This window comes from Myxine glutinosa, chromosome 2, assembly GCF_964187855.1.
Source record: "Myxine glutinosa chromosome 2, kmMyxGlut1.1, whole genome shotgun sequence".
Taxonomy (NCBI): domain Eukaryota; kingdom Metazoa; phylum Chordata; class Myxini; order Myxiniformes; family Myxinidae; genus Myxine; species Myxine glutinosa.
The window spans coordinates 59988440-60014329 of NC_136262.1; the positions used below are offsets into that span (position 1 = coordinate 59988440).

At 48.9% G+C, this 25890-nt stretch overlaps 1 protein-coding gene across 1 annotated transcript in view; it reads right to left on the bottom strand.

The window, feature by feature from the left end:
- Positions 1-3127: 3127 nt before the first annotated feature.
- LOC137421761 (DNA (cytosine-5)-methyltransferase 3A) overlaps positions 3128-25890 on the bottom strand; it is a 240098-nt gene continuing 217335 nt past the window's right edge. Inside the window, exon 25 of the transcript XR_013622675.1 lies at positions 3128-3159. The gene's annotated coding sequence lies outside the window, so the exon portion shown is untranslated. The remainder of the gene's footprint in view (positions 3160-25890) is intronic.

Below are 25890 nucleotides of genomic sequence, written 5' to 3' on the forward strand. Positions count from 1 at the left end.
TAACTGAGAAGGAAGTTGAGGAAGCGATAAAAGCAATGAAGGGCAGAAAAGCGGGAGGGCCGACGGGAGTTGTGGGAGATATGTTGAAGGCAGCAGGAAGTTGGGGTGTGAAGAGAATGACAGAGATCTGTAATCTGGTGGTGAAAGAAGGCCACATTCCAGTGGATTGGGAACTGAGTACCCTCGTCCCTCCATGCAAGGGGAAAGGTGAGCCTCTGGAGTGTGGCTCGTACCGAGCGATAAAGTTATTGGAGCATGGAATGAAGGTATTGGAAAGGGTGTTGGAGAGGAGGATACGGAAGAAAGTGAAGATCGACGAAATGCAGTTTGGATTTATGCCAGGAAGAGGAACGACAGATGTGCTTTTCATTGTGAGGCAGTTGCAGGAGAAGTACATGGAGAAGAGGAAGAAGTTGTTTCTTGGGTTTGTTGATCTGGAGAAAGCATTCAATAGGGTTCCATGCGAAGTATTGACATGGGCATTGAGGAAGTTAGGAGTGGAGGAATGGTTGATCAGAGTGGTGATGGAAATGTACAAAAGAGCGCGCACAGCTGTAAGGACGAAGGACGGGAACAGTGGTGAGTTTGAGGTGAAGGTGGGAGTGCATCAGGGGTCGGTACTAAGTCCACTACTATTTGTAGCTGTGATGGAGGTGCTGGCTCAGAACGTAAAGGAGGGTTTACCGTGGGAGTTGTTGTATGCAGATGATCTCGTGTTGATTGCGGAAAGTATGGATGGACTGAAGGAAAAGATGAACAAGTGGAAGGAATGTATGGAGACAAAAGGTCTGAAGGTGAATATCGGAAAGACGAAGGTGATGGCAAGTGGTAAAGCATGTGGTGAGGTGGCAAGAACTGGGAAGTGGCCCTGTGCTGTGTGTAGGAAGGGTGTCGGAGTGAACTCCATTCAATGTACAATGTGCGCTGAGTGGGTTCATCAAAAATGTAGTGGTCTGAGAGGGTCATTAACCAGTGTGGCAGCTACATTCAAATGTAAGGTGTGCACAGAGGGAGCTGCAGATGGAGGAAATGTTGAGTTGGATCTTGGAGACGGCGTGAAGCTGGAAGGTGTGAAAACATTTTGCTACCTCGGAGACATGCTGAATGGAGAAGGTGGATCAGACTCGGCAATGGTTGCTGGAGTGAGATGTGCATTGAAGAAGTTTCGGGAACTGAGTGGCGTGCTGATGATGAGGGGAGTGTCGTTGAGGCTGAAGGGAAAGGTGTATGCTGCATGTGTGAGAAGTGTTATGATTTATGGGAGCGAGACGTGGGTAGTGAACGTAGAGCAGCAATGAAGGTTGGAAAGGGTGGAAATGCGAATGGTTCGACGGATGTGCGGAGTATCGTTGAGAGAGAGGAAGACAAATGATGAATTGCGAAAGATGATGGGAATAGAGCCTGTGATTGATGCTGTGAAGAGGAACAGGTTGAGATGGTTTGGTCATGTGTTGAGGAAGGATGAAAGTGACTGGTTGAGAAGAGTGATGGAAATGAATGTAGAAGGAAGTAGAGGACGGGGAAGACCGAAAAAGACTTGGCTAAAGATGGTGGAAGAAGAAATGCGGGCAAGGGGATTAACAAGGAGAGATGCAGAAAATAGGGCAAAATGGAGAAGATTGTCATGGGGACCGCAAGGCTAACCCCCGCTCTAGTAGGGAAAATGGCCTTTAAAATGCATGTTGTTGTTGTTTGTTTGATAGGCCAGATCTGGATCCGGACCTGAACCAAAATCTACCTGAACTAAAATCTAATCAGCTGGTTATTGTCGCCTAAACAAATTCATCCACAACTTTTTGAAATATCATGCTATACTATATATCATTTTGGCCCTCCCACTCAGTGGTGAATAATCACTTGAAATGTTTTTGAATTCTCGTATCCCGATCCATATTCACATCTTCACCAAAATGGAATTGATTCGTCCTTGTCACATACCCAACCTGTCCACCAAGCTTCGTCTGAATCCGTCCATAACTTTTTAAGATATCGTGCTATATATTGGCTTTCGCCCCATCACTCAAGGGTGAAGAATCACTTCAAAAACATTCTCTGATCCGGATCTGGATTCAAATTTAATTAAATAGAAAAATTTAATCAATTATTCCTCGGCACACACCCAACCTAACCAACAAGTTTCGTCCAAATCAATCCACAACTCTTTTGAGATATGCTGTTCACAAACAGACAGACAGACAGACAGACAGGAGTGAAAACATAACCTCCATCCATCTTCAGTGGCAGAGGTAATTAGATGGTGGTTTGATAAATGGAACACTGTCTTTCAATCCTTTTCCCTTGGGAAGAATCATCAAACTAACATACCTATCCAATTCCATGGTCAGCCACTGGAAGAGCTTCTGCACTTCTAGGCTCATCATCAGCATTTACCTCATCATCAGCATTTACCTCATCATCAGCGAGCCGGAGACTGGGCATCCGACATCGTTCCAAGTTTTTCTTTGATGAACAAGAATATACACAGCCTACAAGCCCTTTGTCCAAAGCTCATGGGATACTGCTCTCCCCTCTGGGCTGATGCCCCAGCATCACATCTGTCCTCCTTGGATTCTGTGCAATTTTAAACTCTCAAGATGGTCTCACTGTTTTCTGCATCAATCCTTCGGTATAGCTCCCTCTGCTGTCAGCCCTCCAACCCTGTCCAGCTCCAGCAAGTTGAACACATTTTTCTAGTAACCCCTCACCTAGTTAAACTCCCCAAAGCCAGGCTTACACACACCTCAACTCTTTTGTTCCTCAATTCTCCCATTTGTGGAACCATGTTCCTGAGGCTGTTCAATCCCACCCTTCCCTCAAGAGCTTCAAACAGGTGGTGTATCAATAGCCAGCTAAACAATAACCCTTCAAAAGATCAGCATGCTGTGAATTGCAACATCAGTGTGAGCGGTTTATCAGAAACGCCATACAATAAATCCGTTTAAACAAATCCATCAATATCCCGAGCCTTTCATCAATCCATTGATAACCAATATCAGAAATGCCCCCAATCAAGACTTGCATATTAAAAGGTGTTGACAGAATGCAAAGTAAATTAGTGGCTCAAGGGAGAGATAAAGTATTTTACGTGGTAATCAAGGCCACCCACAATCTTGCAACTCACCCGGTTGTTTATCCATGCTTGTTCAGAGGGAGCCAGACCTGTAAAGCAACAAAGAACAGCATTATCTCATAGAACAGGTAGAGGCAATTTTGAGATGCAAACTTGAATGTGAAAAGGACCGTATTTAGACATCATGGTTGGTTTGATCTGTGGTGTGCAGCGCGATCAATTATTAATCAAGCATTCCAAGCCAGCGCAACACAAACCAGCACCAGTACGAGGATATCATAGGACACTTACCATTTTAAAGTTTTATCTTGTGTTAGAAAGTGTAAAGAGGAAGCAACGACAGTGACGTAATATGAGTGACGATACCTTACTCCAATTATTACATGCCTCTCCTGCCTAAAATACATGACAACTTTAATAAAAAACTGTTTTTGACGTTTTGCTAAGACTCGTTTGCAAAAAAAACAAAAGTCACTTTTGTGGTGAGGACCACAGTTTGCGGAGACCTTTGCAGCAGCAACATTGCACAAAAAAATTTACCATGTCTTTTATTTTTGAAATGTGACAACCAATAACATGCAGATTTCAAAAATGTGAATGAACAAGCTGAATTTTTCTTTACACTATGAGTACAATGTATATCACCAAGTTGTTGTATGCCGGGTTTGATTCATATTGATCAATCATTTATTAAGTTGTGGGAGGCCAAAGCAGCCTCACGTCCCCACAAGTGTCACGCAAATGACGGTGGAATCACCCATTTATATATTTTGCAGCGGCACAGCTCTTTCAAGAAAAAGTAAAAGGCAAAAAATACCACAAGAATAGACCAGCCTTCACAAACAGAAACCAAACACCACCATGAAACAGAGACTGGAGACACAGAGAAATAGAACAGCACTCAGTGGAGCACATACCTCTGCCAAGCTGAACAGTTTACATTTTGTATCTCATAGATAGGCTGGATCTGCATTCGGACCTCAACCAAAATCAAATGGGCTTGTTCTTGTCACCTAACCAACTCATCGACCAAGTTCAGTCATAATGCATCCACAACTTTTTGAGATATCGTACTATATATCATTTTGTCCCCACCTCTCAATGGTGACGACGGACGGTTAGGTAGGTGACCAAAGTGATGAATCACTTAAAAAGAAACAATTATCGTATCCGGATCTTCACCAAAATCTATTTGGCCTTGTTACACATCCAACCTGTCCACCAATTTTTGTCCGAATCCGTCCATAATATTTTAAGATATCCTGCTCACAGATAAACAAACAAACAGGGGTGAAAACATAACCTTCATCCACCTTAGGTGGTGGAGGTAACAATGGAGAAAAGAAACAGGTCAAATACTGAACTACAACCAAGAAGAGGAAACCAAAAGCTCAAAGCAAAAGAGAACTCCCGCTCCCTTCTCTCCCTCCCCAACCCCCCTCAAAATAATTATGACATTATATATATATATAATATATATATATATATATATATATATATATATATATATATATATATATATTGTTACGGAACCCAACGTCGGCCTATGGTTCCCCTTCGAGGGGGGATCAAGCCCCTCGTCTGGACCGACGTGGTCCCGGGGGTATGACGCCACGCCCGGTCGGCGCTGGATAGGGTTTTAGGCTCACAAGTCCTATGACCTAAATACCAGCGCTTCCCGGTACGCGAAGGAACACCCCCCGCTCACGGCCGCAGCGTAATGGATGTTGCACCGAGCGAAGCGAACCGCGGCGTGAGCCGTTTACCAAGACTAGACCCGATCCTGAAACGTTGGCCAAATCGTGCCACAGATATTCAATGAGGGAAAAGACAAAGACGACACGGATGTGAAGAAGAGGAAGACAAAGGCAAAAAGGTTTGAAATACGACTATTATTTATTACTATTTACAGGACCAAAATAACCAAGGAAGAAGGAAAGATAATAAAATAAAGACAGAAGGAATCAAGGAGACAGTGCAATGCTAGCTTACCTACAGTCTTAATTAATACCCAGGACAGAACAAACAAAAGGCAGACTCACACGAATGGGGAATGGAGGCAGGAGTGAATGGCTGGACCGGGAGGAAGGTTCAGCTCGGACCAGAGGACGGCCGGGCCGGGAGGGAGCAGCCGCCGCCCTTCCTCAACAGCAACGCTGCCGTCAACGCTCAAGCTGCGGTGGTCAAAGCTGCGATGGTTCCAGCTGCTGCGGTTCAAGCTGCTGTGGTTCAAAGCTGCTGTGGTTCAAAGCTGCTGTGGTTCAAAGCTGCTGTGGGGCATCCCTCTCTCCTCTCCTGGATCACGCAGCTTGGTGTCTCTCTCTGAAGCTCCTTTTTGTGTAACTCTTAGAACTCAATGGTTCGCTCTCCGTGCTTTCTCAGGACTCCTTCCTCAAACGCAACCACCTTGGACTCCTCTCTCAAACCCAACCATCTTCGACTCCTTGCGCAACTCCTAGGCTTCCGTGCGCGCTTATATCGCCCTCGGGCGATCAAGCCGCCGGCCTCCAGGACATGCCCATCGGTGAGGTCGCCTCGGCCCTGATTGGTGGGCACGGGCTCTCTGGCTCCACCCTTGATGACGATCGGCGGGCCACGCCCTGGATTCGGCGGCTCCTCCCCCTTCTTCTCCGAGCCCACCTCGTGGCTAATGGAGTCGCGGTGAAAACCGCCCAGCAGCTGCGGCGAATGCAGTTGGCAAAAGAGGCTTTGTGAATGAAAATGAAAGGGGATCTATCTATTTGAATTCGGTGCAATGGAGTGTCAATTAATGGAAGACACAGCCTTAACCTACATAGAATAAGGAAATAAACTACCAACAAGCAGGGAATCTATGATTGGCTAACGTGATTGTTTATGACCAAATTACGGGACGCCCTTTTGACCTTTTTACACAACTGGAGGAAGGAGGGCGATATTTTTACAACAATAAAAAAACACAATCCTCATATCCACAACAATATATATATATATATATATATATATATATATATATATATATATATATATATATATATATATTGGCAAAAAGAAAGACAATAATGGAGATAACGATAACTGGAGTAACTGGATAACTGTATAAAAATATAAATAATAGGAAGGAAGATAACAGCAATAATAATAATAAAAACGTCAACAAACATCAACTATGGGAGAAAACAAAACCAAATGTTTGAAAATAACCCGAAAAGATTATACGACAAACTAGAGAAGCAAGAGCAAACTTTATCAAGCCCACCTGAAAAAGACAATCCAGATGGTTTCTGGAAAGGAATTTATGAAGATCCATAAGCACACAAGGAGACCGGTTGGATCCGAAACTTGGAAAAGAAAAAATAACCATATATAGGGAATGCCCTCAGTGATATTTGATGAAGAAAATAAAAAATCAAAAACAAATTGGAACGAGAATGGCACTCTGACATCGAGACGTCGACTGATATGCCTTCACCCCATTATTACATCATTATACATAATTGTACCAAGTTTGATTTATATTCCTTCAACTTCAGCTGCATTTTTACCTGACATGACCTCTGTCTGACCTTTGATGCCAAAATCTAATCAGTTCATCTTTGCATCACAACATAATTATACCAAGTTTGGTCAAAATCCCATCACTGGTTCACAAGTTAGCTCAGTAACAGAATGTTCACCTAACGGGACCTATTGCCTTTGACCTCTTGACCCCATAAAATATTCAAATCAATGCGCCATCTGCCACATGGACATATTGTGTTATGTTCACAATCACAGTCAGGAAGAAGCATTGTTGTTATTAAACAGTCGGGAGATAAATAAATGAAAATACTGAATGCTCCGAACTCAGACGCACAATAATCACGATGCTTACATCAACAACAAAACAATTATAAGGCCATTTTCCCTGCTCGAGCGGGGGTTAGCCTTGCGGCCCCCATGACAATCTTCTCCATTTTGCCCTATTTTCTGCATCTCCCCTTGTTAACCCCCTTGCCCGCATTTCTTCTTGCACCACCTTTAGCCAAGTCTTTCTCGGTCTTCCCCGTCCTCGACTTCCTTCAACGTTCATTTCCAGCACTCTTCTCAACCAGTCACTTTCATCCTTCCTCAACACATGACCAAACCATCTCAACCTGTTTCTCTTCACAGCATCAATCACAGGCTCTATTCCCATCATCTTTCACAATTCATCATTTGTCTTCCTCTCTCTCAACAATACTCCACACATCTACCGAACCATTCGCATTTCCACCCTTTCCAGCCTTCGTTGCTGCTCTACGTTCATTACCCATGTCTCGCTCCCATAAATCATAACACTTCTCACACATGCAGCATACACCTTTCCCTTCAGCTTCAACGACACTCCCCTTCTCGTCAGCAAGCCACTCAGTTCCCGAAACCTCTTCCATGCACATGTCACTCTAGCAATCGTTGCCGAGTCTGATCCACCTTCTCCAATCAGCATGTCTCCTCGGTAGCAAAATGTTTTCACACCTTCCAGCTTCATGCCATCTCCAAGATCCAACTCAACATTTCCTCAATCTGCAGCTCCCTTTGTGCATACCTTACACTTGAATGTAGCTGCCACAATGGTTAATGACCCTATCAGACCACAACATTTTTTATGAACCCACTCAGCACACATTGTACATTGAATAGAGTTCATTCCCACACTTCCCAGTTCTACCCACCTCACCACATGCTTTACCACTTGCCATCACCTTCGTCTTTGCAATATTATCCTTCAGACCTTTTGCCTACATACATTCCTTCCACTTGTTCATCTTCTCCTTCAGTCCATCCATACTCTCCGCAATCAACACCAGATCATCTGCATACAACTCCCACGGTAAACCCTCGTTTACATTCCGAGCCAGCACCTCCATCACAGCTACAAATAGTAGTAGACTTAGTACTGACCCGTGATGCCTTCCCACCTTCACCTCAAACTCACCACTGTTCCTGTCCTTCGTCCTTGCAGCTGTGCGCGCTCTCTCGTACATTGCCATCACTACTCTGATCAACCATTCCTCCACCCCTAACTTCCTCAATGCCCATGTCACTACTTCGCATGGAAGCCTATCGAATGCTTTCTCCAGATCAACAAACCCAAGAAACAACTTCTTCCTCTTCTCCATGTACTTCTCCTGCAACTGCCTTACAATAAAAAGTGCATCTGTCGTTCCTCTTCTTGGCATAAATCCAAACTGCATTTCGTCGATCTTCACTTTCTTCCTTATGCTCCTCTCCAACACCCTTTCCAATACCTTCATTCCATGCTCCAATAACTTTATCGATCGATACGAGCCACAGTCCAGAGGGGCACCTTTCCCCTTGTATAGAGGGACGAGGGTACTCAGTTCCCAATCCACTGGAATGCAGCCTTCTTTCACCACCAGATTACAGATCTCTGTCATTCTCTTCAAACCCCAACGTCCTGCTGCCTTCAACATATCTCCCACAACTCCCCTCGGCCCTCCCGCTTTTCTACTCTTCATTGCTTTTATCGCTTCCTCAACTTCCTTCTCAGTTATCTTCTCTGCCGGTCCTAAAACTGGGTTACTCTCTATGTTGCCATCCCATTCGTTCTCTGCATTCAACAGCATTTCCATATGTCTCTTCCTTCTTCCTTTTATTCCATCTGGGTCCACAACGATTTGTCCCATTTCATCCTTCAAGCACCTCACCCCTATCACATCACACCTCTCTTTCGCTATATTTTCGCTGTCATCACATCACACCTTTTCTATTGTCGCCTTCTAACACGAAGATTTGCAATGACGCCATGGGGATTTCCGTTTTAAATTTACATTGTCTATTTATATTTAAATCTCTGTATTTATAGATACATGTATATATTTAAATATGTATTTCTATTTAAGCATATACTATGCTTACATCATTAGCCAGTATATAAGCCGAAATACTTCAAAGTCAATGAGTGGTTAAACGGCAATATGTTGCCCTGACGAGCCCCAACAAGGGTAAAACCAGGTCGGTCGCTTCGCTTTCCATTTGCTTGGTGACAGATTTTGACTTTGCTTTGTTGAACTGCTAGAAGCCGTTGTGGGTTTGCAGGGATGATGGCATCGTAATAACATCGGCACAGTGTTGGTCTAAGTTCGGAGCATCCACTATTTCAATTTATATATCTTCTGATAATATATATATACTAGCAGAAGTACCCGGCATTGCCGGGCGGGGGAGGGGAGGGAAGGGAAGGGGAACGGGGGGGAGGGGAGGGGAACGGGGGGGAGGGGAGAAGAGTGGGAGGGGGAGGGGGAGAGGGGAGAAGAGGGGGGGATGGGGAGGGGGAGGGATGGGAGGGGGGGAGGGGTGGGAGGGGGGAGGGGAGGAGGGGAGGAGGGGAGGAGGGGAGGAGGGGAGGAGGGAGGGTATGGGGGAGGGGCCGGAGGGGGGAGTAGGGAGGGGAGGGGGGAAGGGGGATGGGAAGGGTGAGGGATGGGAGGGTGAGGGATGGGAGGGGGGAGGGGGAGGGGGTGGGAGGGAGGAGGGGGAGGGGGTGGGAGGGGGGAGGGTGAGGGGGGGGACCCGGCAGAAGTACCCGGCATTGCTGGGCGGGGGAGGGGAGGGGAGGGGGGAGGGGAGGGGAACGGGGGGGAGGGGAGACGAGGGGGGAGGGGAGCAGGGTGGTGGAGGGGAGGGGGAAAAGGGAGGGGGAGGGGAGAAGGGGAGGGGGTAGGGTGGAGGGGGTAGGGTGGAGGGGGAAGGGAGGGGGAGGGGGGGAGGGGGAGGGGGGAGGGGAAGGGGGGAGGGGGAAGGGGGAGGGGGAGGGGGAGGGGAAGGGGGAGGGGGAAGGGGGAGGGGGAAGGGGGAAGGGGGGAGGGGGAGGGGGGAGGGGGGAGGGGGAAGGGGGAGGGGGAGGGGAGGGGAGGGGAGGGGGAAAGAGAGGGGGAGGGGGGAGGGGGAAAAGTGAGGGGAGGGGAGGGGGAAAAGGGAGGGGGAGGGGGAGGGGGAAAAGGGAGGGGGAGGGGGAGTGGGAAAAGGGAGGGGGAGGGGGAAAATGGAGGGGGATGGGGAGAAGGGGAGGGGGGACGGGGAGGGGAGAAGGGGAGGGGTAGGGTGGAGGGGGTAGGGTGGAGGGGGAAGGGAAGGGGGGACGGAGGGGGGAGGGGGAAGGGGGAGGGAAGGGGATGTCCAGTCAACAATGACGTTGCAGTTCTCATGGTCGGAGAGCAGCACAACAATCGGACATAGTCCTGCATATTCGCAACAGCACGAAGCGGGTTTGGAGACTCACCGATCCTGTGACGTCCTCCAGTACCGGCGTTGCCGGGCGGGGGAAGGGAGACCCGTACATTCCCAACCCGTACATTCGCCCTCTCGACTCAAGCTCACTCGGACAAAAGCCTCGCACAAATTACACCGTGAAGGCCCAATGGTCATGTCTATGCCACAAATCACGGGCGCACTGAATTGGAAATATATAGAACGCTCATACTCCGTGAAAAGTCAAGCCGCCGTGTCGCCATCTTGGTCAGCACGACTCGACCAACTCGCTTCGCGGATCTCGTTTTGTACAGCAAGAAACTGCTCCAATCGGTTACGGAAGGGTTGTGGAAAGACGTTTCACAGCTGTTTCAAAGACATTTAATTCATATCGCACAAAATCGATACAAAACACGATCGCATAAAAGGTGAAGTGACGTGTGACGGGATGGAACATCACGTGATCGCTCTGAGCGAATCAGTCTGGCGGCGGGAATGGAGCGAATCAGCGAGCTGCTCTGGAACCGGCTGAGATTAGCGGGTACTTCGCTGAAATGCGCTGAGGTAAATATGAACAAAAAATATGGATCGTCAAATATTTTGAGTTCGGCCATGTTCGTCCCACGCTCAATGGCCATGTCTATATCAAATATCAAGCACATAAGCCTCTCCGTTTAGGAGTCTATCGGTAACATTACACACACACACACAAACTGTGTTTTATATATATAGATATATAATTTAGCTTTTGTTTTTGTTGAAAAAAAATTTGGCTAATGTGTAAAATAAAGAGATACTTCTGGAAAACGTACAGAAGTTTAACACAGTACTGTCCGTGATTTGATTTCGATATCAGTTTACATCACTTTCAAGGATCAATTTATTTGCTTTGAAATGTCAAATGTGGTTTTTGTTTCTTTTAAAGGTCACATTAACAAAATCTAGAATAATTTCAACATAATTCCAATGAACTTTTGGTTCTAAGTCATCTTGAAAAGTAAGTTCACCCCCACAAAAAAAATATTCCATATTAAATGCCAAGTCTGTATATATATGATATATATATGAGATATATATATATATATATATATATATATAAATATATATATATATATATATATATTTCCAATGCGGCCCCTTGGTTGTATCAACAGGGAATGACAGGAACTCAACACCTCCAAGTCTCTTTCTCGTATTTCCTGAGTCCGATTTGCACACAGAAACAACAATTATTATGGTTAACCATTCTGAGATTGCCACTCTTTCATTTAAATAGTAAAAATTATGTTTAAAATATTATTTGAAGTACAGATTTTGCGCTAACAACCGCAGGTTAAAAGTTCCAGACGAGCAGAAACAGGTCACTAGAAACATGTCACTGAAAACACACACACACACACACACACACACACACACACACACACACACACACACACACACACACACACACACACACACACACACACACACACACACACACACACACACACACACACACACACACACACACACACACACACACACACACACACACACACGATGGGCCTCATTAGCATTCATACGTCACCTCGCAAGTCGTGTATTGGTCCAGCCTCATGGACTATTACTATTGCTATTACATTAGTAGTAGTGATTGGAGCAAATCCGACAACGCACTCCCTCTTTCCACCAACAACTTATCACTTTCCCTATCGATGTTCACATTGTTTGCTCGAGGCTTCCAAACGTCATCATACATTCATAATGCTACATTGTAACTAGATTCCTTTAACAATTGTTACGTGCTCCTCCCCGACCCCCTGGTCACGATGTACCTCCGAGCCCCGAGAGGAGCCACGGCAGAAAAATATGTTATTCTGTGTCTGAAATCAATAGTGAAACCACACCCATGATTATAAACGAACAAATATTGTATTAAAAATCACACAGGAATAACGATACAACAAATGGCAATCAAAAGTACACTCAATACATTTTATGATGGTACCATCAGCTAAAGTAAGATAACTCACTGCGCTCCAAGTGAGTGAAAAAGGAACACTCCTCAATGTCTCTATAACTCAAAGGTGATCCTCTCCAGCGAGTGTCAGAGCGAGATCGAATCGAGACCCGCACCCCGTTGGTGCTGATGAGGCGTAAGCGTAGGCAAAGCGTAGCAAGTCACGTGGTCCAAAACCAAAGGCAAACTCGATGTGCACGTTCACAGTTTAATCATCGAACCGCAGCGCAATCTTCAAACGCAGCGTTTGCGCACACACATCCCCGACAGACGACAGGATGGTGAGAAAAGCTGACGCGTAGCAAAAACCTTTTTCGGTGAACAAAGCGCGAGGATCAAAATGGCCGACGGCTCTTACTTGACACGAAGCGACCCGGCGAGGATTCTTCAGAATCTCCACACCTAAACCTGACTATGCAGGTTTCTCAATCCTTCAGCGATAACACCTATCCCAGGAAATTCCTTTCAAGGAAACTCAAAGTTCACTCGCGACTTTCGTTCGATAACGCTCGCTACGGAGCTGGAAGCCACGCGTCTTATCCGACTTCACTCGCCACGCCTTCTCCTTCTTCTCCCTCGTCGTCTTCCGGTTCTCGATCCGGTTTCCTGTTTCATTTAAAATATTAACCCTTTTTGCCTTTTAACAACAATAACCTTACCTTTTAACAACAATAATCGCCGTTTCCTTCAAACCCCAATAATAATAATAATAATAATACATAACCAGAAATGTTTCAAGTGGATGAAAACCACAACTACGGAAGTGCCGAATCCGTAACACAATACATGTACGCCCTATATCTACCGAATAAAATACATTTACTTCTTCATGCAGGTGTATGAATAAAATTGGCGCCCCTTTATATGAACTTTTCTAGAGCATTACTGGATTCCTCCTCAGAACACAAGGGTAGTCCAGCATGCACACGAGATTTTTTGAATGCACCTTATTTTGTATCGTTTGGCATTTTCTGCAAGCTATGGAAGGAATGTGCCTCCTTTTCTATACTTTGCCGCATGGCACATACCCTTATATAAAGGGGCCTTTTCTATGCCCGTGGCATTTTACCCAATAATAGTAATACACTTGCATTGCCAAGCACGTCCATTTAGCCAGACAGACGCAAGACTAACAGGACCCTTTGGAGGACCCAACTATAGAATGGCCTGACTTGTTTTTCCAAAGCAATTCGACTCGAATGTTGAAATACCTGCAAGGTATGTGAAACCGCAGTAAACGTCACATCGTCACATCAGAACGACACATCGTCACATCAGAGTAAACGTCACATCAGAGTAAACGTCACATCAGAACGTCACATCAGAGTAAACGTCACATCAGAGTAAACGTCACATCAAAACCGCAAGTCACGTCCGCTGTGCAGGAAATAAGATTTTTTTTTTAAACCAAGCAAAGCATTTTATTTGACTTTGACCTTTAGAGGAAGACAACTGCTGTTTATTTTCCCCAACGCATAGTATAGAGCAAACATACAAACTTTGAAAATTTGACTTGGAATTCCTCGTGGATTTGTGAGGAAGAGATAACACAGCAAAACGCAAACACACATTCAATCCGGTTGTTGTTTTTCTTCTAACATTAAAGGTTAACAACGTTACGTCGTCCTGGTGACGGAAAGGACGATCTCGAGACGACGTTTCGTTTCGGAGAAACTTTACCATAGAGCACGCTGCAGGTACAAACTTTCTGGGCGGTGTAAGGTCAGGGCGAATTGTCACCACAAGCTGAGAGAAATCGGTTTTCGAGCAGAAAGCGCAATTAGAATTCTTGAAAATTAAAAAATATATATATATACTCCGATAAAAAACGTATTATTATCGTTATTACAACTGCAAACAACATTTCTCATTCGAAAATAGTAAATACCTTCAGCAATCTAATCCTGAGGAGTTGAAGCCAATGCAATATGAACACGGGCTTAACATTGCATACGGTACGTCGCTTATCTGTTAACGAAGGGATCTGTGGGATTGGATCATTGGAATCATTGGATTTATTGTCCAGGCATGAGGTACGATAAAGAGTCGCATACACTGTGGCATAAGTAAGGAAAGGCCGCACCTGAGCGACAAAGGTGAACAAGGCGCCAAAACGTCGTCTTGTCCCGAGTCAGTCAGCGTCTCTCAACGAGGAGGAAGAAGAAGAGGATAAACCCCTGACCGAATGGTCAACACTTCACATAACGTGACTCGTCACAAACTGAGACTCCAAGCCACCGTGCGCGACCCAGGAGCAGCCCGGAATTGGCCCTCTCCACAGAAAGCTCCCCGAAGTACAAATAACACTTTATCCGATCCAAGTCCAGGATGGGCGTGTCCAAGTGTTATCTCATTAAAGTTAACCGAACAATTCGAAACATAACATGGCCGTGAGCATTGAGATTGCCAATGACGGATTATCGGGTGACGTCACCCGTAATATTTTTGTTCTTTTAGCTCGGAATTGAAGATAAGGCAATAAAATGTGCACGTAAATGTTGTCCGTAGTTGGTTATGAAATCGAAATAAGCGACGGCAACTTCTTGTGAGATCATTTCATACTTTAAGTTTAAACGATCTCATCAATCACGAAACAATTCGTTTTACCCTCGAATTATGCAATCTATAATTGATCGAGTTTGCACCCAAGACTCTCCAGAGGGGAGGGACACTATGAGAGCAATGACATCAACATTCAACACGCACAATAAGGACCAAACAATCCTGAGATGATGTCATGTTTCAACAATGTCAAAATCTACTCTGACGTTCACGAAATTGAAATGCAAACGATAATTAAGCATAACTGTGGTGGTATTGTAATATCATGGCATGACGAATCGATAAAATGAAAGAACACCGGAATGTTACAATCGCTTAGTACGACATGGCCGACAATCACCGGTCAAGTAGACAATGCTGAAAACCCTCCCAGAAAACAAAAGTAAATTCTACCAATACCGGAAAAGGTTTAGTTTAAAATAAAACAGAGTTACCAGTAACGTATGTGAAGTTAAGTCATCGTATGTTAAATAGTTGGGATGAAAGTTGATGGTTATTCTTTCCACTTGCGGGTGAGAGACGTGATTGCGTTTTGATACATTAATATAGTACTGTATAATATTACAAGTACCCGACTGCAAAGCCGCAATGAGCCGGCGAAGCCAAAGCCTCTTGCCACTATTTTACCATCACTATGGCATCATTAGCTTAGGTAGTTGGTCGTAGGTAGGTGTAGTAGGTACCGTACCTAGTTCAAAATGACACCATTTGCATTCTGGATGAGATTAAAGTTTATAAAATTTCCTTCTTGATTAATTCGGTGAATTCCGTCTCAACTTCGGATATTTCCGGCCGTGAAAAACTATCAACGACGGCCGCGAGATTTCTAAAAAATAATTCTTCGTCAATTTTAGAATATTTGACGCCGTTTTCAGCCTCCAAAACGCGGTACCGGTAATAAGCTTTTTTGAAATATTTTTTCAAATGCTCGAATCTCATTGGTTGTGGTGTTTGGTGACGATTTTCGTTGAAGATAACCAGGGCCCGGGGAACGAAGTTGGTCTTAAAGTATTTTAATTACAAATTAGAGGTGCATAAGATTGTGAATCAAAAAAAAAGGGTGAAACAAATTCCTATTGAACTCTTTCGCAATTTGTTTATGCATACTTCCGCATCCGGAAGATGGCGGCCTCCATGGAGCGCTTTGGTTTTTGAAATATTTTTTCAAATGCTCGAATCTCATTGGTTCCGGTGTTTGGTGACGATTTTCGTTGAAGATAACCAGGGCCCATGCGGGCCCGGGGAACGAGGTTGGTCTTAAAGTATTTTAATTACAAATTAGAGGTGCATATGATGGTGAATCAAACAAAGACGGGTGAAACAAACTCCTATTGAACTTTTTCGCAATTGTTTATGCATACTTCCGCATACGCAAGATGGCGGCCTCCATTGAGCGATTTGGTGCGTCAAAGCTTGGAATTCTCAAAGGATCCAGCATAATCTGGTTGTTCAACATAATACGTACGCGTTCATTCACAACACCGGCTTCGCCGGCTACTAGTACCCGACTGCAAAGCCGCAATGAGCCGGCGAAGCCAAAGCCTCTTGCCACTATTTTACCCATCACCATGGCATCAGTAGGTTCGGTAGTTGGTAGTAGGTAGGTGTAGTAGGTACCATACCTAGTTCAAAATGACACCATTTGCATTCTGGATGAGATAAAAATTTATAAAATTTCCTTCTTGATTAATTCGGCGAATTCCCTCTCAACTTCGGATATTTCCGGCCGTGAAAAACTATCCCCTACGGCCGCGAGATTTCTAAAAAATAATTCTTCGTCAATTTTAGAATATTTGACGCCGTTTTCAGCCTACGAAACGCGGTAAAAAGCTTTTTTGAAATATTTTTTCAAATGCTCGAATCTCATTGGTTCCGGTAATTGGTGACGATTTTCGTTGAAGATAACCAGGGCCCGTGTGGGCCCGGGGAATGAAGTTGGTCTGAAAGTATTTTAATTACAAATTAGAGGTGCATAAGATTGTGAATCACACAAAGACGGGTGAAACAAACTCCGATTGAACCTTTTCGCAATTTTTTTATGCATACTTCCGCATCCGGGAAGATGGCGGCCTCCATTGAGTGATTTGGTTTTTGAAATATTTTTTCAAGTGCTCGAATCTCATTGGTTCCGGTGTTTGGTGACGATTTTCGTTGAAGATAACCAGGCCCGTGCGGGCCGAGTTTGGTCTTAAAGTATTTTAATTACAAATTAGAGGTGCATAAGATGGGGAATCAAAAAAAGACGGGTGAAACAAACTCCTATTGAACTTTTTCGCAAATTTTTTATGCATACTTCCGCATCCGGAAGATGGCGGCCTCCATGGAGCGATTTGGTTTTTGAAATATTTTTTCAAATGCTCGAATCTCATTGGTTCCGGTGTTTGGTGACGATTTTCGTTGAAGATAACCAGGGCCCATGCGGGCCCGGGGAACGAGGTTGGTCTTAAAGTATTGTAATTACAAATTAGAGGTGCATAAGATTGTGAATCAAAAAAAGACGGGTGAAACAAACTCCTATTGAACTTTTTCTCAATTTTTTATGCATACTTCCGCATCCGCAAGACGGCGGCCTCCATTGAGTGATTTGGTGCGTCAAAGCTTGGATTTCTCAAAGGATCCAGCAAAATCTGTTTTTTCAACATAATACGTACGCGTTCATTCACAACACCGGCTTTGCCGGCTATTAGATATATTAAAGCGCGGCGTTACGCGCGCTGCTTGCGAGCAAGGAGGAAGCGGACAAGCGGTAACTTATAAGCGTTTTTATTTCAGGAGCTCACTGTAACACTGGCGGGCTCCGGGCTGCGCGCCCGGTGTATATCATGAGGCCATGCCTACCCCTCGGGCGTGGCCACCGCCCACTTGGTGCGCGGAATGATGTCACCACGCCAGTGGGCTTTTGCTTCCGCCACACGCGCCCCCCCCCCAGAATTCCCGCGCACCTGGAGGGCCAGTTTGCGGGGCAGACGAATGACCCGGCCGAAGCGCCCCCTGGCGATCGGCGGCGTCCGAGGTGCAGGGATGCCAGGTGGGATGCCCCTGGCTGCCCCTGGGATGGGTGCAGGACCGGGGGGCGGCGTGGCGGCGGGGCTGGGTGGTGCCGGGGGTCCGCCCGCAGGGGGACGGCCCCGACATGGGGGTCGGGCCACTGGCGGTGGATGGTCCACGTCGAGGTGGGCCGGCTTGAGGCGGTCTACCGAAACGCGGTCAGGAGTACCGCCGATGTCCAGGGTGAAGTGCTTCGCCCCGGTCTCCAGCACGCGGAAAGGCCCGTCGTACGGGGGCCGCAGTGGTGTCCGGTGGGCATCGTGGCGGACGAAGACGTACTCCGTCGTGCGAAGCTCCGGGGTGACGTGCGTCGGTGGGTGCCCGTGGCATGCCGTTGGCACCGGGGCGAACCTCTGGGCGGTCTCTTGCAGAGCGGAGCGCTGCTGTGCCGCGGACCATGGTGCCGTGGAGTCGGGGAGGAACTCGCCCGGCACCCGCAGCGGTCGCCCGAAGACCAACTCCGCCGCGGATGCGTGCAGGTCCTCCTTGGGCGCCGTCCGGAGGCCCAGCAGGACCCAGGGGAGCCTGTCGACCCAGCCGCCGTCGCGGAGGGTGGCCCGGAGCGCGGCCTTCAATGAGCGGTGAAATCGCTCACACAGGCCGTTAGCCTGGGGGTGGTACGCCGTGGTTCGGTGCAGCCGGACCCCGAGCCCCTGCGCGACCGCCCCCCAGAGCTCTGAGGTGAACTGGGGGCCGCGGTCGGACAAGATGTCTGAGGGGGCGCCGAACCGGGCGACCCAGGTGGCGATGAAAGCCTGCGCGACATCGGCTGCCGTTGTCGACGCCAAGGGCACGGCCTCCGGCCACCGGGTGGTGCGGTCCACCATGGTGAGGACGTAGGTGAAACCCCGCGAGGGGGGCAGAGGTCCCACCAGGTCCACGTGGACGTGGTCAAACCGGCGTTCCGGCACCGTGTACGGGGCCAACGGGGCCTGGGTGTGCCGGTGCACCTTGGCGCGCTGGCACGCGAGGCACGTCCTGGCCCAGCCGCGGACGGCCTTCCGGAGGCCATGCCAGACGAACTTGTCGGCGATCAGCCTTTGGGAGGCCCTCGCGCCCGGGTGGGACAGGCCGTGGATGGCGTCAAACACCTGGCGCTGCCAGCGCGCGGGCACGATGGGGCGAGGACGCCCGAGGGAGACGTCGCACAAGAGGGCCGCGCCCGCGCCGTCGAATGCCACCTCGGTGACGCGGAGGCCCGTGACGGCGGTCCGCAAGGCCTGGACGTCGGGGTCAGCGGCCTGGTCCGCTGCCATCTGGGCATAGTCGATGCCGAGGTGGACTGCGTGGGCGACGGCCCGGGAAAGGCAATCCTCCACCGGGTTGTCCTTCCCCGTGACGTGCTGGATGTCCGTCGTGTACTCGGACACGGCCAAGAGGTGACGCTGCTGCCGGGCCGACCACGGCTCGGTGACCTTGCCCATCGCGAAGATCAGCGGCTTGTGGTCGACGAAGGCAGTGAACGCACGGCCCTCGAGCAGATGGCGGAAGTGCCTGACCGCCAAGTGAAGCCTGAGCAACTCGTGTCGAAGGTACTGTAACGGCGTTCGGGCGGGCGAAGCTGCCGGCTAATGAACGCCAGCGGTTGCCAAGCTCCACGCACCCATTGCTCGTGCACCGCGCCCACCGCGTAGTCCGAGGCATCGGTGGTGAGGGCGATCGGTGCATCGGGCGCCGGGTGCTCGAGCATGGTGGCGTTAGCCAAGGCGAGCTTCGCGCCCGTGAACGCCGTGTCCATCTGCTCGGTCCAGGTAATGTCGCCTTTGCCCGGCTTACCTCGGAGAGCTTCGTGCAGGGGGGGCAGGAGCTGGGCGATACGGGGCAGGAACCGATGGTAAAAGTTCACCATGCCCAGGAACTCCTGCAGCCCTCTGATCGTGCAGGGGCGCAGAAACCCCTTCACCGCCTCCACCTTGGCCGGCAGGGGGACGGCTCCGTGCCTGGTGACACGGTGCCCCAGAAAATCGATTATGGTGGCGCCGAACCGGCACTTTGCGGGGTTCACAATCAGGCCATGCTGGCCCAGGCATTCGAAGAGCGTGCGGAGGTGGCGTAGGTGCTCTTCGCGGGACGCGCTGGCGACGAGGATATCGTCCAGGTAGACATAGACAAAATCCAAGTCACGCAGGACGCTGTCCATCAGTCGCTGGAACGCCTGAGCCGCATTCTTCAGACCGAAGGGCATGCGCAGGAACTCGAAGAGTCCGAATGGCGTGATGACCGCCGTCTTCGGGACGTCCTCCGGCCTGACGGGGACTTGATGGTAGCCGCGTATGAGGTCCACCTTCGAGAAGAAGGACATGCGCGCCAAACGGGCGGAAAAGTCCTGAATGTGGGGGACGGGGTAGCGGTCGGGAGTCGTGGTGTCATTGAGACGGCGATAGTCCCCGCACGGTCGCCATCCCCCGCCGGGCTTCGGCACGATGTGCAGCGGCGACGCCCAAGCGCTCTCTGAGCGCCGAACGATGCCGAGTCGCTCCAGGGTAGCGAACCCCGCTTTTGCCACCGCCAGCTTCGTCGGCTCGAGGCGGCGTGCCCGGGCGTAGACCGGTGGCCCGACGGTGGGGATGTGATGGGCCACCCCGTGCTTGACGGCCCCCGCCGAGAAGGTGGGCTGCGTGAGGGCCGGGAAGCCGGCGAGGAGGCGGGTGAATGCGTCCGCTGCCGGAAGCGTACAGACCAACGTGGCCGGAACCGAACCGTTCGGCAAGCCGCTTGGCAAGCCGCTCGTTGAGCTGGGCAACGCACAAGCGAGCGAGCTGAACGTCTCGGCCTGGACAAGACGTCTGCGCTTGACGTCGACCAGGAGCCCATTAGCGCACAGGAAGTCTGCGCCAAGCAGTGCCATGGGCACGTCGGCGGTGACGAACGTCCATCGGAAAACCTGCCCTCCGAACCGCAGAGAGAGGCAGCGTTTTCCGTACGTACGGATGGGCGTCCCGTTCGCGGCAAGCAGCGTGGGGCCCCCACCCGCGGCGTGCTTGTCTGACGTGCCGGCGGGAACGACACTCACCTGCGCTCCCGTGTCGCACAGGTAACGGCGCCCGGAGAAGGTGTCCGTTATGAACAGCAGGCTGCTCGAACGGCCGGCGCTCATCGCCACTATTGAGCGCCGGCCCGGGCGTTTCCCGACCTGTTGAAGGAGCATGGCGGATGACACTGCCGAGCTTCGTGGCCGAACTTGGCGTGGAACCAGCACCAGGTGGTGGAGCTGGAGGAGCGCGGCTGGCTCCGCCAGGCCGGTGGAGTTGGCGGGTTTCCCCGCGGTGGCGGTTTTCGCCGCGGCGGTGGGCGGGGCGTGGCGGCAGTCACGAGGTGCGTATCAGCATGCTGCGTATGCTGTATAAGCTGATGCTGTGGATCAGCAGCATCAGCAGCAGCATCAGCAGCATCAGCCACGAGGGCCGTGACGGCCACGCCGACTCTCGCCCGCGTGTCCGAAGCGGCGAAGTACTTGTCCGCCTCGGCTGCCAATGCTCGGGGTTCCGTTAGCCCGGTCCCGGCCAACGCGAGGCGAACCTGCGCTGGAAGTTGGCGACGGAAAAGCACCCGGAATAGAGAACCAGGGGCTTCGTCGCCCAACAGTGACAGCATATGGTCCATTCGGACCGACGGGCGCGTGTCACCGAGCTCGGGGAGATCCAGGAGGCGGTCGGCCCGTGCGTCGTCCGTGAGGCCGAACGTGGCTAGGAGTAGCCGCTTGAGTGCCTCGTACTTGTGGCCGTCCGGTGGGTGGCGAAGGACGGACACAACTCGAGCGGCCGTGCCGGGCCCGAGGGAGGCGACGACGTGGCAATAGCGCGTGTCATCGCCGGTGAGGCGCCGAGGCTGAAATTGGGCTTCGGCCTGGATGAACCAGACTTCGGCCTGAGCCTCCCAAAATTCGGGAAGTTTGATGAAGTTGGCCATGGCAATGGCGTCGCGTGTGGAAGGATCGCTCCGGTAGATCCAACGTCGAGGGGGTCACCAGTAAAGCGCGGCGTTACGCGCGCTGCTTGCGTGCAAGGAGGAAGCGGACAAGCGGTAACTTATAAGCGTCTTTATTTCAGGAGCTCACTGTAACACTGGCGCGCTCCGGGCTGCGCGCCCGGTGTATATCATGAGGCCACGCCTACCCCTCGGGCGTGGCCACCGCCCACTTGGTGCGCGGAATGATGTCACCACGCCAGTGGGCTTTTGTGTCCGCCACAATATTCTGATTCTAATATACTACACGGTACACACTGTTACAGAGCATCAGTGCTGCCGAAAGAGTTTCTTGGCAAAGGTTTATATACTGAATGGTTTGCCATTGCCTTCCCAACAGTAGTTGGAGCTTGAATTTGTCCATGGCTCCAGTGATAGTTTGCCTCGGACCCCCTAGGCCTAGGTCATGCCAACAAAAGTGGACAGCCATGAGCAGGATGTGCTGCACAAAAAGGCGGTGCCAACGTTTGTGAAGGCCATAACTGGTTTTGTTCTTAACTAGTTCTGGTTTTGTGGTGGTATTTGTGGAGTTGGAGTTTTTGGAGTGCGCTTTTGTGTTGTTGGGATCGGACTTTGGCAGAGGCAGCATCCCTCTCATCCACGTGGCCCTCCTCATATGGCCCAGCTAACACAACTCCGTTGGGCCAACGTTGGCATTTTGTCGAATGGTCGCAAGCGAATTGTTCACGCCGGCCCAACGTTGTTTATTAGTTGTAAACACGACATCTATTTCCCTAATCCCTAATTTCATTATTCCTACCCATCCCCAGCACATTACATTTCTTCATGTCAAATTGCATCTGCCAATCTTTTACCCAATCTATGAAAGTATCTATAGACTTTCCTTCATCTGATCATACCCTCCACTTCCTCCCACCTTTGTCTACTTAATACCTCCAAGCTTTGTGTCATCTGAAATTAGGCCCTAAGTTGGACTTGGAAAGTGGAAAGTCCTAAGACTTGGAAAGTCCCCTCTTAACCACATTGTGCTCGTACCCTGAGGTATGCTATTACTTACAACATTCCAGTCCGACATCCTCCCATTCACAGGCACTCTCTGTTTCCTATCACGACAAACCAGTTTTCTCGGCCATCCAAATTCAAAAGGGCCTTCTCGTAGCCACAGCGGTCGACACACTGTTTGATGCCATGACTCAAAAACATTTTGTGCTTACAAGTGAGGGTGTTGACCAATCCTCGAGGATCACTGTGAGTGCAATGGCTTGGGTCCCTTTTAACTTCCACAGTCTCGGTTGGGTTTGATTCCCAACCAGAATAAAAACATTGATGTTGACAGGCAGGGTGTTGCATCACAAAGTGCATCGTTTCTCGGATGGTCATTAAGCTGGATGTCCCGTGAACTAGCATTTGCAGTGTCATTCATGAAGAGAATGCGGGTTATCATCGACATCCTGAAAAAAATAACGATTCCTGTCCAAATCAGCTCCAACGTCAGGCATGATCTGGCAGTTCGTGAAACTTGAACCAACCTTCTTCCTTGGTTAACATCTCAAAGTGGGATGAATTAGAGCCATGCTGAGCCAAATTGTATTGAAGGTGTGGTGCACATGGGTGTATGGTGACGTTTGAGAGTACGGCGCCCTCTTCTGGGCAGGAGTTTCAAGTGTAGTGCAGGCGAGATAGAGGGGTTTAGCAGACGTGGACTATGGATCTGGGAAGCTGCTGGTCATTGGAAATGGTAAAGGTTGAGAACGATAGAAAGGAGAAAAGTTGCGTGGTTGACAAAGGTGTGATTGGTGTAGTTGCGAGTGTTGGCCCAAAAAGGTAGCAGTCATGCAGAAGCTGGGAAGCACCAAGCTTTCACAGGTATTGAGTGGCTGAGACCACTATAAATGCCAGTAGGACCAGTAGTATCATTGAGTGAATTTTGAAGACCCGAGTACTGAGGTAGAGGACCCATGGTAGAAAGTGCCTAAGGAGCACGGAGAAAAGATGCCAAGGAAAGGCCTCAGCATAGTACCTCGGAGTGTAGTTAGGATGCTGCATGGTAGTCCCAATAACCTGGGTGCCATGGACAGAATGAGTAAGGCAGAGGCTTAAAGTGGGGTCACACTTCCTAACCAACTTGTTGTGCCAAAGTACCATGGGTGGTGAAAAATTACGAGGCCCATGACCCAAATTCTGAAAAGAGTGATCCACATACAGACCAAGGTTTGAGTTGTCACAAGGGCGAATATTGAAATGATAACAGTAGCAGTGTTGGGATTTGCTAGATTAATTAGGGTTCGGCTCTCCATCTCATCCATGTGTTACATCTTATGGTAGACATAGCATTAGCTAATTTGGTGGTTGCGAGGAACAGTTGTGTTCCAAAGTTATATAGTTGCGTAAGCGCCTGCAAACGGTCAACGTCTCTGCCAATGTATCATGCCCCAATAATGGAAAGTCGAACTGCACACCTTACCACCCCCTTATGTTAATAGAAGAGTAAGCCAGCCATCCTGTCTGCAGGAAAAGTACTTTACTGCATCCTACGTGAAGATGGCCGTTAGTTTTTACAGGATTATAAGTGTGATCCTCCATGATTTAGCATCGACCAGAGAAGCTTTGCCCGAACAGCTACAAAGAAGGTTTTGTTCCGTCTACTCTGGAACTGGCAGTTTTCCAACACCGTGGACTTAGGAATGCTTTTAGCACTTTCTTTACAGCTGCAGATTTGAAATTGATTTCATTTCACTCATTCTATGTTGCATCTTCTGGTGCACATTCCTTTTCATATAATTTCTTTTGCTTTAATGTGTCCTTAAAACCCCCGCTATAGCAGGGAAAATGGCCTTAAAATGCCTGTTGTTGTTGTGTTTTAATGTGTCCTTCTTGGGAAGTGTCATTAATGAAGCAACCTTTGCACCATAAATACACCCGTTTACTACAATACAAAATAATAATATACATCATTATAATACATGCACACACGATTATAATACTGTTACGGTTTTTAGAACCTTCACTAGTAAATTTTAGTAAATGTATCCCTTATAAATGTTTCCCCTGTAAATATCCCCCTCAATTGGCTGGTTAAATATCGCACCCTAGTTAGTCCATGAACAACACGTAGTGAACCATAGGCCCTCTTCGTAGTTATTTCATTATTATGTGTTTCAGTTAAGGACCTGTTCCCAATAGTTGAATCTGCGTTGCATTAATCAAATAAGATAGGCCCCATTCCGTCCATTTTGCTCTCCCTCTCCAAATTGTGGTACTTCGTTTGCCAGCAGCGTTCGCCGCCATTACACACGCGGTCAAGCCGGAGAAGAAGGGGGGCAGAGCGCCGAGACTGAGGCGTGGCCCTTTCGGCGAGCCAACCAGGGCTGAGATGAGCTCGGTGGTGGGCGTGGTTTCGGAGGAGCGCGTAGTGATCTTGGCTCGCGTTATAAAAGAGCGCGCGAAGAGCCCTTTGAGGAACTTATTTCGACGGGCTCCTTTTGGAAGAACTGCGCGGGGGACGTCTCTGGCACAAGAACCATACGGCGGCGCTCTTGAACAGGACTCGCGTGCACACGGCAGTGGCGAAAGAACTCTACGGCGGCGCTCATTGCAAAGGCGTTATACAAGAACCTTGGAGAGGGTGCGTTTGGCAAAGCCATTCATTTATTATGTACGGAGCATCCCAGTCCCCCCGCTATACATAAGGTCCGCTCGCGGTTGAATGATACGCGCGATGCTGCCTGCCGGGTTTTCGCCCGCGGGACCGGAGCCTGGACCCCATCGCCTGGACCATCCACCTAGACCTTCCACCCTACCAGCTACAATCCCCGTGTGAGTGTGTATGTTTGTCTGGGGTAAGACTGTTTTAAGGCTTGCCCTGTGTCTTCTTCTTCTTCTGTATATTGCTTTCGTTTCTCCTTTGGTTTCTTTGGTTTTGTAAATAATTAATAAATGTCTGTTATTTCTTACCCTTTTGGTTTCATTCTTCCCCGATCGCTTTAGTCTTTTCTTTCGATTGAATACCTGTGGCACGATTTGGCCAACGCTCGGAATCGGGTTTAGTCTCTTGATAACGGCTCGAACTGCG